The sequence below is a fragment of the Dendrobates tinctorius genome, unplaced genomic scaffold, assembly GCF_039654945.1.
Source record: "Dendrobates tinctorius isolate UK_male_01 unplaced genomic scaffold, ASM3965494v1 ptg000008l, whole genome shotgun sequence".
Classification (NCBI taxonomy): Eukaryota; Metazoa; Chordata; class Amphibia; order Anura; family Dendrobatidae; genus Dendrobates; species Dendrobates tinctorius.
Window position 1 is genome coordinate 11,384,474 of NW_027361676.1, and position 12,042 is coordinate 11,396,515.

Consider the following 12,042-nt stretch of genomic DNA (forward strand, 5'->3'; position numbering starts at 1 on the left):
ATGGGGCAGATTGCTAGTCATGATTGGGGCAGAATGCTGGGCACAATGGGGCAGATTGCTGGACACGATGTGGCAGATTGCTGGAGACGATGGGGAACAATGCTGGACACGATAGGGGCAGAATGTGATGGTGAGACACAGGAGGGGACTGAATGGACACGGGGCAGAATGTGACAGTGAGACACAGGAGGGGGAGAATGTGAGGCACGGGGCAGAATGTGACAGTGAAACACAGGAAGGGGCACAATGAGATACAGGGCATGATTGGAGACACAGGGGGCAGGATCAAAGACATGGGGGCATGACTGGAGACACTGGGGGCAGGATTGGAGACAGATGGGGCAGGGTTGGAGACAGATTGTGCAGGATCATGGGTCAGGATGGATACAGTGGAGACAGATGGGGCAGGATGGGGAGATCATGTGGGGCAGAATGGATACTTATGAGGGCGGGATGGGAGAACGGGCTGAAGCCAGGAATGAGATACACGGGGGTCAGGATGGGGGATATTATTACCACAGGGTCTAATTAAGGGATATTATTACTGCAGTGATGTATTTATTTTATTTTTTGAGTACACTGTTTTAAATGGGGGGGCGGTCCTGTTTCTGTGTAGAGTGACACTATGTCGCCTTTTTTTTTCTTCATGTGATGTAATGTAGAAGTTGGGAAAAATAAGTAATGTGTTATTTCCTGCAGAGACGAGCCCTGGCTGGAAGACATGATGGCGATCTGTGCTGGATGAAAGATGAAAAACAAAGATTAAGGACTTCACCTAGAGACGTCACTGGTGAGATAGTGTGTTACCGGTACACTGACACTATACACTGTATAGAGGCCCTGTGTATAATGTCATTGATCACTGTATTACCTGTACACAGACACTGCATACTAAGTACAGATCTCCTGTGTATAATGGCACTTATGGCGATAGTATTTTTTTTATTACTGATCAGTATTGTAGTAATCAGTCACTGTGGTGGTAATATGTGGTCTGGTCATGGTGCGGTGGTGTTCCTTGTATGTGATATTATTCGGCCACTGTGGTGGTATTGTGTGGTCTGGTCATGGTCTAGCGGTATTTGTTCCTTGTGTGTGGTATTATAGGTCACTATGTGGTCTGGACATGGTGTGGCGGTATTTTTCCCTTGTATGTGATATTATTGGTCATTTTAAAAATTGAAAAATAAAAAAGCCTAAATTGTATCACATATTTTAACAAATATTTAATAGGTTACAGTAGAGTAGGGCTCGGCCAAAAGAGTCTACCGTGTTATGGTGGCGGCTTAAAAAATCCTTTGGCCAAAACCAAAGCTGCCGGCTATATGTGTGATCTGGTGATGGGAACTGTTAATGTGTGATTGGTGAGAAGTGGAGATTTTCCAAGAGAGAGCGGTGGGGCTTTGGACAGTTCGAGGGGTGGAGGCGAGGCAGGGGTGGAGCCTGGGTGGAGTCTCAAGGGGGCCCTGAAAATTTTAAAAGTATGGGGCCCAGAAATTCCTAGTGGCAGCCCTGAGTGCAATTAAGTACATTACTGCAGCGCTCCAGCGGGTGCTGTGGCCAACACTGTCTTGGGAGACCGCCGGCCGGTGCATGTAGGGGATCCGGGGCCCCGGCGGAAAAAATGTACACTATGATTTTGCAGCCTACGCTACATTTCTGTGCCTGCTGTGTGGAGCGAAGCACATATTGGGCCCGCCTCCCTGCCTTCAGCCAGTGTATTGCTTCAGGTCAGTCCCGCCCCTTCCATGAGCCCTCGTGTCTTGAAGGGGGTGTGTCTTGAAGGGGGTGTGTCTTTGAGGGGGCCCCGTTTAAAAGTTTGCTATGGGGCCCAATCAGTTCTAGTTACGCCCCTGCTGTAGATAAACCCCTGAAGTCAATGCCGGCAGCTGGTAGTCGAAAAAAGGGGTGACAGATTCCTTTTAAACTATTAATGTCAGACATGTGTAACTGGCCTTAAAACTGAATTTAACTTTTTGTACTTGAATTGAAATGTAGACATGTATTTTCTGCATTATCGGGAACAACATAACACTACCTTTAAAAAATTCAATTTTCTGTTGCCATTGCATATATTGCATCAACATATTTTCATCATTCACTAAAGTCCATGCACTCAATGAACTCAAAATCTAATTCCCTACTCCACTCATACACATTAACACAAATTTCATAGGAAGTCCCTTTATCTGTCAATATGATTTGTGTGGAAAATCCATAAATACATGTACAGTAAAAAACATGCAAACACCCTGCAAATGGACCCAAGGAAAAGCTGCTAACTACATCATGTAATTGCATGTAGGACGGCTGGAAATTATGTGCCGAATTGTTAGACAAGTAAGTATCTAGACTAAATGTATGCATATTTTCCAACTCCAAACTGTATAAACTTAAATGCTTATTGGTTTGACGTATATTAGGTTATATGTATTTGTGTAATGAGGGAGGGTTTGGCCTTATGATACAAACACCCTTTAGCAAGGCGTGTAGAATTGTTATCCTTAGGCAAAATGTTAAAAAAAGAAAATTTACCTGACTCTGAAAAGTCAAATAGTGTTAAAATCGTACAGAGAGACGATGCTGCACTCTTGAAATTGCTAAGACATTTGGGTGTAATCACAGAACCATCAAAAGTTGTGTTTCAAATAGTCAACAAAGTTGCAAAAAATGTGTTGAGAAAAAAAGATGCACATTAATAGCCAAAGATTTGTGTGGATTCAAATGTGAAGTGATAGGGTTTTCTGTTATGATTGAGTCACCGTAGGAGGCAAAAACAGAAATGCTAGCTAAGTCCAGAAAACCAGAGAAGTTGGCAACTATCAGATTGCAGACCCCTGAACCTATCAACACAACTAGCAGTAGCCGTGGGGGGTTCCTACGATGACCTAGACCCCTCGATCACAGCCGGAGAGATACATAGGCCTAAAGAAGGAAAGGGGAAATCTAACTGCCCCAGAGCAGACCCCAAAGCAAAAGGCAGCCCCCCACATATAATGACGGTGAAGCAAGATGAAAACACATGCACAGACAGAAAGACAGGCTGAGCAAAGACGGGGCCCAAAAACTACCTAGATAGGAACGGATAGGAAGGCTGCTGTCTGCAATCTGCCAAAACCCTATCAGAGACAAGAGTCAACAAGCTGATATGAAAATGGCCCTGAAGCAACTAAGCTTCAAAAACTAAATCAGCACTCAGGTACTTTCAGAAGACAGAGCTAACGGAACACTGCACACTCCAGCAGAGAGTGGCAGAATCCAGAAAGCAAGAAAAACAAAAACAAATCTTAAATGCAAAAAGGCAAAACAGAAAACTTAGCTTTAGGAGAGCAGGAATCAGACTGGTGTCCAAGAGTCCACAGAGAAATCACCCGCAGGGCAGAAAGGGCGTAGGCTGCCTTAAATCCAGTCAGTGACTCCACTCAGCCAATCGTCTTCATTAGTCCCAGGTGCCTGATAATCAGGCTCACTACCTTCCTTCACTAGAATAGGGAGTTCACCAGGCCTCAGTGACAGAGGTGAGAATGAACTCACAACAGTGTTCATTGCTCTAAGACATGGCCAAGGTAAGGAGGGTTGAAACCCGACCACCAATGAACAAAACACAAGTTGAAACATCAAGAATGGGCCAAGAAGTATCTGAAGACCAATTTTTTGAAGGTTTTATGAACTGATGATGAGAGTGACTCTTGACGAACTAGATGGATGGTCCTGAGACTGAATCAGTAATGTGCACAGACATTCACTTTGATTCTGACACCTATGGGCTTGTATTATTAAAGTTGAGCTAGATGGATCTTTTCTAGTTGAAGATGGACTCAAAATCAACACCCAAACCTACTTTTAGAAAAAGACAGTTTCTTCAAGCAGTGGTACAGGAAAAAAGCCTGCATCTTTCAAGAAAACCATGATTTTAGGCAAGACAAAGTTATATTGCATGAATCAAAGTACTCTACTGCTTGGTTACTCAGTAAAGACTTTAATGATGAAAAAATAATGGCATGGCCCCCTTCTTCCCTAAATATAAACCACATAAACCCTATGAAGAACTTGTGGTCCCTTCTTATATGAGAGATTGACGCTGACAGGGCCGGTGTTAGGGGCAGACAGACTAGGCACCTGCCTAGTGCCTCTGCATCCCCATGGGCCCCCATCCAGTGGCATGCCGCTATTAGCGACACATTATGTGGCTGCTATGGGGCCAGTGAGTCAGGGGGGGCAGAGCCAGCGATGCTCCCCAAGCCCCGCATTCAACTGTATTGGCATCTATGATGCCAATACAGTTGACAGCAATATGGTGAGATAGCGTCCACTGATGCTAACTCCTGCATCATTCGCCACTGCCTTTGACACTGCGGGTGCGCGATGATATCACTTAATCGTGCACTTTGCTGTTTGCTAGGCAGTGGAGCTGCTGAGACACTCTGCAGAGCCTGGTGCATCAGGGGAATGAGGAGGAGAGGTGAGTTGTGTACATATTTTTTATATATATCATTTAGTACATGGTGGCCACAATACTGTAGGACTACATTGTATTATATTGGGGGCCTGGATTATATTCTATGTGTGTTGTACATTATATTCTATGGGGGTACATTATATTCTATGTGGGGGCTGTATTATACTATATGGGAATCTGTATTATATTCTATGAGGGGGCTGCTTTATACTATATAGGGGCAGCATTATACTATAGGGGGTGCATTATACTCTATTAGTGGGCTAAAAACACATGTGACATGCACACATATGAACAAGTCGGTAGGACACTGTTCTTACCACCCACTGACTCAAACACAATCAGAGAGCACAGAATGACAATTGTGCAGAAATATCCTGCAGTAAAACATATAACAGTAGCCAGCAAGTGCTGATGAAAAGATGATAACAAATACAGGGTATTTAGTCGATACTTTTTTTGCAAAAAAATGTATATCAAGCTGCTTCACTGCATCAAGGTAACCCTATTGAAGCAGTACCTATCTAATGTATTTAAAGCCTGAACATGTGAACAGTGTCTAAATGAACAGGATGAAGATAGGCCGCTTCCTAGTATGGGCACGTGGTGTAAGCCAGCTCTTTATGTGCATGTCACACAAGAGAGGGGTGGGGTCTCTCAAATCATGCATAGGCATGGAAAAAACTGGATTAAAAACACATGTGACATGCACACATATGAACAAGTTGGTAGGACACTGTTCATACCACCCACTGACAAACACAGAGAGCACAGAATGACAATTGTGCAGAAATATCCTGCAGTAAAACATATAACAGTAGTCAGCAAGTGCTGATGAAAAGATGATAACAAATACAGGGTATGGTGGGCACAGCCACATGCATAAAGTAAGCAGAACAATGCATTTCTATGTGGGCGGAATCGCCGTAATTCCGCAAAATTAATGAGCATGCTGCGTATGTTACCGCGATGCGATTCGCAGCATTAGCACAGCATTGCAGAATCATTTAGGATTGCATGGGATGCTTTTTTTGCGTTTTCGCAGCAATATCGTGTATTTAAAATCGCCACGAAAATGCAAAAAAAAGCTACGTGTGAACCCAGCCTTAAGAGGTCTGGGTCATTTTTTCAATTAAAGGACTTTTTTCTGGATGTATCTTTACTTACCATATAACTATAGGATTAGTAATGGAGAGGTGTCTTAAAAACACCTGTCCATTACTAAGCCATAGGCTTGATGCCACCTGACAATACAAAAGTGACTATAACCCCACAAATATGAACCCCACTTGCCACTTGCTATAGGGCAAGTGGGAAAAGTCGGGCAAAGAACCAGAATTGGCACATCTAATAGATGTGTCTTTTCTGGGCAGCTGCAGGCTGCTATTTTTAGGCTGGGGGGTAACTATCCATGGCCCCTTAGCAGCCTGAGAATACCAGCACCCAGCTGTGAGCTTTAGCAGGGCTGGTTGTCAAAAATGGGGGCGACCCCACTCCAATTTTTTTAAATTATTTTTTTAAATAATAAAAAAAACAGCTTGGGGACCCTTCTATTCTTGATAACCAGCCTTGCTGAATCTGACAGCTGATGATTGCAACCCCCTAGCTGTGAGTTTTGCCTGGCTGGTTATAGAAAATACAGGGGAACCCTAGCCAATTTTTTCATTTATTTATTCATTTATTTATAGCGTAGGTGGCTGATGAATACCCCCATCAGCTGCTCCTGCTGTCACTGTTATTAGCAGCAGGGGTAGGCTGATGGGAGTAATATATGCAGAGCAGGGGAGAATCCTGTGAGCTGACTTCAGCACCCGGTGCTGGGAAGCAGCGCTTATTGTAACGCTTCTTCCCCGGCGCCGATGCATGTCACATAGTTGACATCCGTGTGTTATGCGTATGCACGTGTACGGGATGTTTTGTGGCCATTAAAAAATGGACATGACAGCGTGTTTTGCCCATGGACACACTTTCTGTGGAAACACACTGACGTGCACAGACCCATTAACTTGAATAGGCAAATAGAGCTCCATTACTTCCGAGTCTCTCTGCATGGCTAAGTAGTACTGTACAGCCATATATGGGGTATTGCCACATTCAGTAGAAATTATGGGACAAATTTTGGTGCCATTTTCACCCACTTCTTGTGTGAAAATGTAAAATCTTTGGCGAAAACAAAATTTTGGCGGTAAAAAATGTAGTTATTTTGTCTGAACTCCAATATGGTGCCTCTTCCCTTCTGAGCTTTGCATTGTGCCTCAAAAGTAGTATTCCCCTACATATGGGGTATTGGTGTACGCAAGTGAAATTGCACAACAACTTTTGGGGTACAATTTCTCCTGTTACCCTTGGTAAAATAAAAAATTTGGGGTAAAAAGATTATTTCTGTGGAAAAAATATGATTTTTTATTTTCATGGCTCTACGTTATAAATGTCTGTGAAGCACTTGGGGGTTCAAAGTGCTCACCACACATCTAGATAAGTTCCTTGGATTTCAATTGCGGGGGGTTTCCACTGTTTAGGCACATCAGTGGCTCTCCAAACGCGACATGGCGTCTGATCTCAATTTCATCCAATTTTGCTTTGAAAAAGTCTAACAGTTCTCCTTCCATTCCGATCTCTGCCATGCGCCCAAACAATGGTTTACCCCCACATGTGGGGTATCGGCATACTCAGGACAAAATGACCAATAACTTTTGGGGTCTAATTTCTTCAGTTACTCTTTGGAAAATGAAAAAATTGGGGGGTGGAAATATCATTTTTGTAGAAAATATATCATTTTTTATTTTAACGGCTCTATGTTATAAACTTCTGTGAAGCTCTTGTTACCCTTGGTGAAATAAAAAATTTTGGATCTGAAGTAAATTTTTTGTGAAAAAAAGTTAAATGTTAATTTTTTTTAAACATTTCAAAAATTCCTGGGAAGCACCTGAAGGGTTAATAAACTTCTTGAATGTGGTTTTGAGCACCTTGAGGGGTGCAGTGTTTAGAATGGTGTCACTTTTGGGTATTTTCTATCATACAGACCTCTCAAAGTGACTTCAAATGTGATGTGGTCCCTAATAAGATAAGATAAGATAATCCTTTATTCGTCCCACCATGGGGAAATTCAGAGCATTACAGTAGCAAGGCAGGAACAAGTACAGATACAGATGCATAAAGGCATTACATTGACAGTAGGTAGGTACATATACGGGAAAAAAAAAATGTAACCGGACTGTCACAACTTTGGATCTATCAGTTCACTGTTTGGGTCGTTCTTCGTTTTGGACAGTGCTGGTTATACAGCCTAACTGCAGCAGGAAGGAAGGACTTTCGATAGCGCTCCCTCTCATATTTAGGATGAAGTAGCCGGTCACTGACAGTACTGCACATCTTTGTCACGGTCTCATGCATGGGATGGGAATCATTCTGCACCATGTAGCTCACCTTGGCCAGTATCCTTCTGTCGCCTACTTCCTGAACTGGATCAAGGGGGCATCCCAGGACAGAGCTGGCACTTCTAATCAGTTTGTCCAGCCTATTCCTATCCCTGGTTGATATGCCACTACCCCAGCACACCACACCAAAGAAGATGACTGATGCCACAACAGAGTTGAAGAAGGATGCAAGGAATGCCCCTCTAACACCGAAGGCTCTCAGCCTTCAGAGTAGATAAAGCCTGCTTTGGCTCTTCCTGTACACTGCATCCAAGTGATGGGCCCAGTCAAGCTTATTATTGAGGATCACACCAAGGTACTTATAGGTGTCGACTATCTCAATGTCATTTCCCTGAATGTTCAACACTACTGGTGGATTTTTGCCCTTGCCAAAGTCCACCACCAATAATGTGATGTGTTGTAAAAATGAGAAATCGCTGTTTAACTTTTAACCAAATAACTTCCTAAAAAAAAAATTGGGCTCCAAAATTGTGCTGAAGTAAAGTAGACATGTGGGAAATTTTACTTATTAAGTATTTTGTGTGACATATCTCTGTGATATAAGGGAATGAAAATTCAAAGTTGTGAAGTTTTTTTTTTCCACAAATATATGCAAGTCATATCAAATAAATGTTACCACTATCATGAAGTACAATATATAATGAGAAAACAGTGTCAAAATCACCAGGATCCATGGAAGCATTCCAGAGTTATTACCTCATAAAGAACAGTGGTCAGAATTGTAAAAATTGGCCCGGTCACTAACATGACATGATATGACATGACATGACATGATATCTATGACGTCATTTCTCTATGATGGTATCACTGATTGGGTGGATCAAGGAAATGCTGTAGATATAGTATATCTTGACTTCAGCAAAGCATTTGACAAAGTCTCTCATACAATCCTTATTGAAAAAATGACTAAGTACGGAATGGACAAGGCAACTGTTAGGTGGATTCATAACTGGCTTAGTGATCGGACCCAAAGAGTGGTCGTAAATGGCTGCACATCCAGTTGGAAGAATGTTTCATGTGGGGTACCACAGGGCTCTGTCCTGGGCCCTGTATTGTTCAACATCTTTATCAACGATTTAGATGAAGGAATTGAGGGTAAACTGATTAAATTTGCTGATGACACAAAGCTAGGAGGGATAGCTAATACTAGAGAAGAGAGAGAGAGGATTCAAAAAGATTTAAATAAACTGGAGAAGTGGGCAGCAACTAACAGAATGGTTTTTAACAGGGAGAAATGCAAAGTACTACATCTGGGCAATAAAAATGGAAAAAGCATATATAGAATGGGAGGAATAGGGCTAAGTGACAGCACATGTGAAAAAGACTTGGGTATACTAATAGATCACAGACTGAATATGAGTCAACAGTGTGATGCAGCAGCAAAAAAGGCAAATGCAATTCTAGGATGTATTAACAGAAGCATACAGTCTAGATCACGTGAAGTCATTATTTCCCTCTACTCCTCTTTGGTCAGACCTCATCTGGAATATTGTGTCCAGTTTTGGGCACCACATTTTAAAAAAGACATCAACAAACTGGAGCAAGTTCAGAAAAGAGCGACCAGAATGGTGACCGGTCTGCAAACCCTGTCTTATGAGGAAAGGTTGCAGGATTTGGGAATGTTTAGTTTGCAAAAGAGAAGACTGAGAGGAGACTTAATAGCTGTCTACAAATATCTAAAGGGCTGTCACATTGTAGAAGGATCAACTTTATTCTCATTTGCACAAGGAAAGACTAGAAGCAATGGGATGAAACTGAATGGGGGGAGACACAGATTAGATATTAGAAAAAACTTTTTGACAGTTAGAGTGATCAATGAGTGGAACAGGCTGCCACGAGAAGTGGTGAGTTCTCCTTCAATGGAAGTCTTCAAACAGAGGCTGGACAGACATCTGACTGGGATGATTTAGCGAATCCTGCTTTGAGCAGGGGGTTGGACCAGATGGCCCAGGAGGTCCCTTCCAACTCTACGATTCTACGATTCTATGATTCTATGTAAACCACCATTGGGTAAAGGGGTTAAAGATCAATTATCTTTTTTTTTTAACTTTATAGCACTAATGTCTTGAAACAAAGGAAAAACAAACTAATTCATAGAAAGAGTTTACAGAATTATACTGCTTATTTCCAGATTATTGATCCTTCTTAATCACCATACATAAAACGTATATCGAGCATAATCTAATATCTTAAAGGCTTAAAAACTGAAACCAAAGAAATTTAACTTTCAAATATACATTTCAATCAATGAATAAGATTTAGTATGTGAGGATGGAAAATCAATTTAGCATTTCATAAACAGATCTAAAACTGCAGATTTGCTTGAAACACAATTGATTTTCACAATATGAACATCAATATATTAAAGAACATTCACAAAGTACAGTTATAATGAGCAATAGAAGTTCAAGGTTCTACATTAAAATTATTAATCAAGAAATGTCTAAAATGAGCAGAATGGTTTGATGCTTTGAGCCAATTTTAATTGAATATTTTATAATACTCATTAGTAAGATTAATACTTTCAAAAACAGCTTAGTGAGAGAATGGAATTTATTTTAGTATGACATGTACATGTAATAAAAATACAAAGCATTCCATTTTCCATACCTGTGTTCAATTCTTGTGTTTCCACAAATAGACCAAAGACACACGAAAGTCTATAGTTCTGTTCACATTTCTATGTGAAACTGAACAGCATGCCCACAAAATAAAAATGGAGACATGTAAGTTTTTGATTTGAGTCATGGATCACAGTTAACAATAAAACTCAATGGGCCTGTAAAAAAAATAAATAACATTCGGATGCCATTTGTGTATCAGCTGAGTCCTCTCCATTTTCTACTGTTTGATAGGTAAGAGATACGTGGATTTTTTATATGAAATAAACCAGTATTACACTGCTGGAAAAATTGGAAAAATGAAAATAATCTAGCACACTATGAAATATTGTCTTTTTTTCCTAAAAGAAAAATAAATAGACATCTGAATGAAGCTGCAATGACAGAATGTTACATATTTATATTCAACATGGTATGGATGTATAGTCATAGGTAATAAGAGCGTAATGACATGCTTAAGTTCCTTGACAGACCTAATAGAAGAAGCTGGATTTCAAGGCATAAATACCAAATAAATATATACATATTGCAAAAATTACATTGACTTGGGTTCAGCATATAACTCTAATCTATTAGCTTTATTAGCAAAATGTAAGCATATTTAAAAAAAAAAAAAAAAAAACCTCAAGATGTTCTACCATTATTTCTTTAATTGGTTAACTGCACATATTGTGGCATCTTCACATATTTTTCTTGTATAGCAGCAATTGTGGCATCTAATTTGTTGTAAATGAGTATGAGTTCTAAAGATCGTATCACCATGTCATATATTTTTAGGAAAAATCCTGTGATTAGAAATGAGCAGATATTTTAAAATATGAATTTGCTGGCTTCGCCAAATCTCCTCAAGTATTTAGTTTGCTGCAAACATATTAGAGCGAATCTCAGTACTGGAAAGCTTGTAATTGCTCAGAAAATACACGTCGGGAGAGAGGAGAACTTGAGAGAGAGAACCCTGCTAACCATAAAAACTTACACTCTACAGGAGAGAGAGGACCTAGGTGATCATAAGAGCTTACACTTTACAAGAGACAGAGAGAGAAAGCCCCCCCCCCTGCTGATCTTAAGAGCTTACACTCTACAAAAGCTAGAGAGAGTGAGAAAGACAGGGAGAGGGGACTTTACTTTCAGTAAGAATTTACACACTACAGAAGAGAAAGACTTCCCAGTGACGCTCGAGATGGAAAATGACTTTTTTGTGCAAATTATACTCCACTGAAAAGTGCTGATCTATGATGGCCCATGTACTAACCATCTCTGTTGTGAGTTCATTTTCTGGTCTACCAGTTGTGAGTTCTCCTTCCAGGCTCCCTCTGGTGGTAACAGGAGGTAGTGAGGCTGATTTAATCAGTAGAGATCTGCCACCTGATAATGAGGATGACGATTGGACCTCAGGAATCTCAGATTGGATTTAAGACAGCCGACGCCCTACTCTGGTGCTGGTGATTCCTTCTGCTTGTCAGGTCTTGGTTCTCAGCTCTGTTCCAGTCAGCTCAAGCTAAGTTTCTCTGCTTATGTTCACACT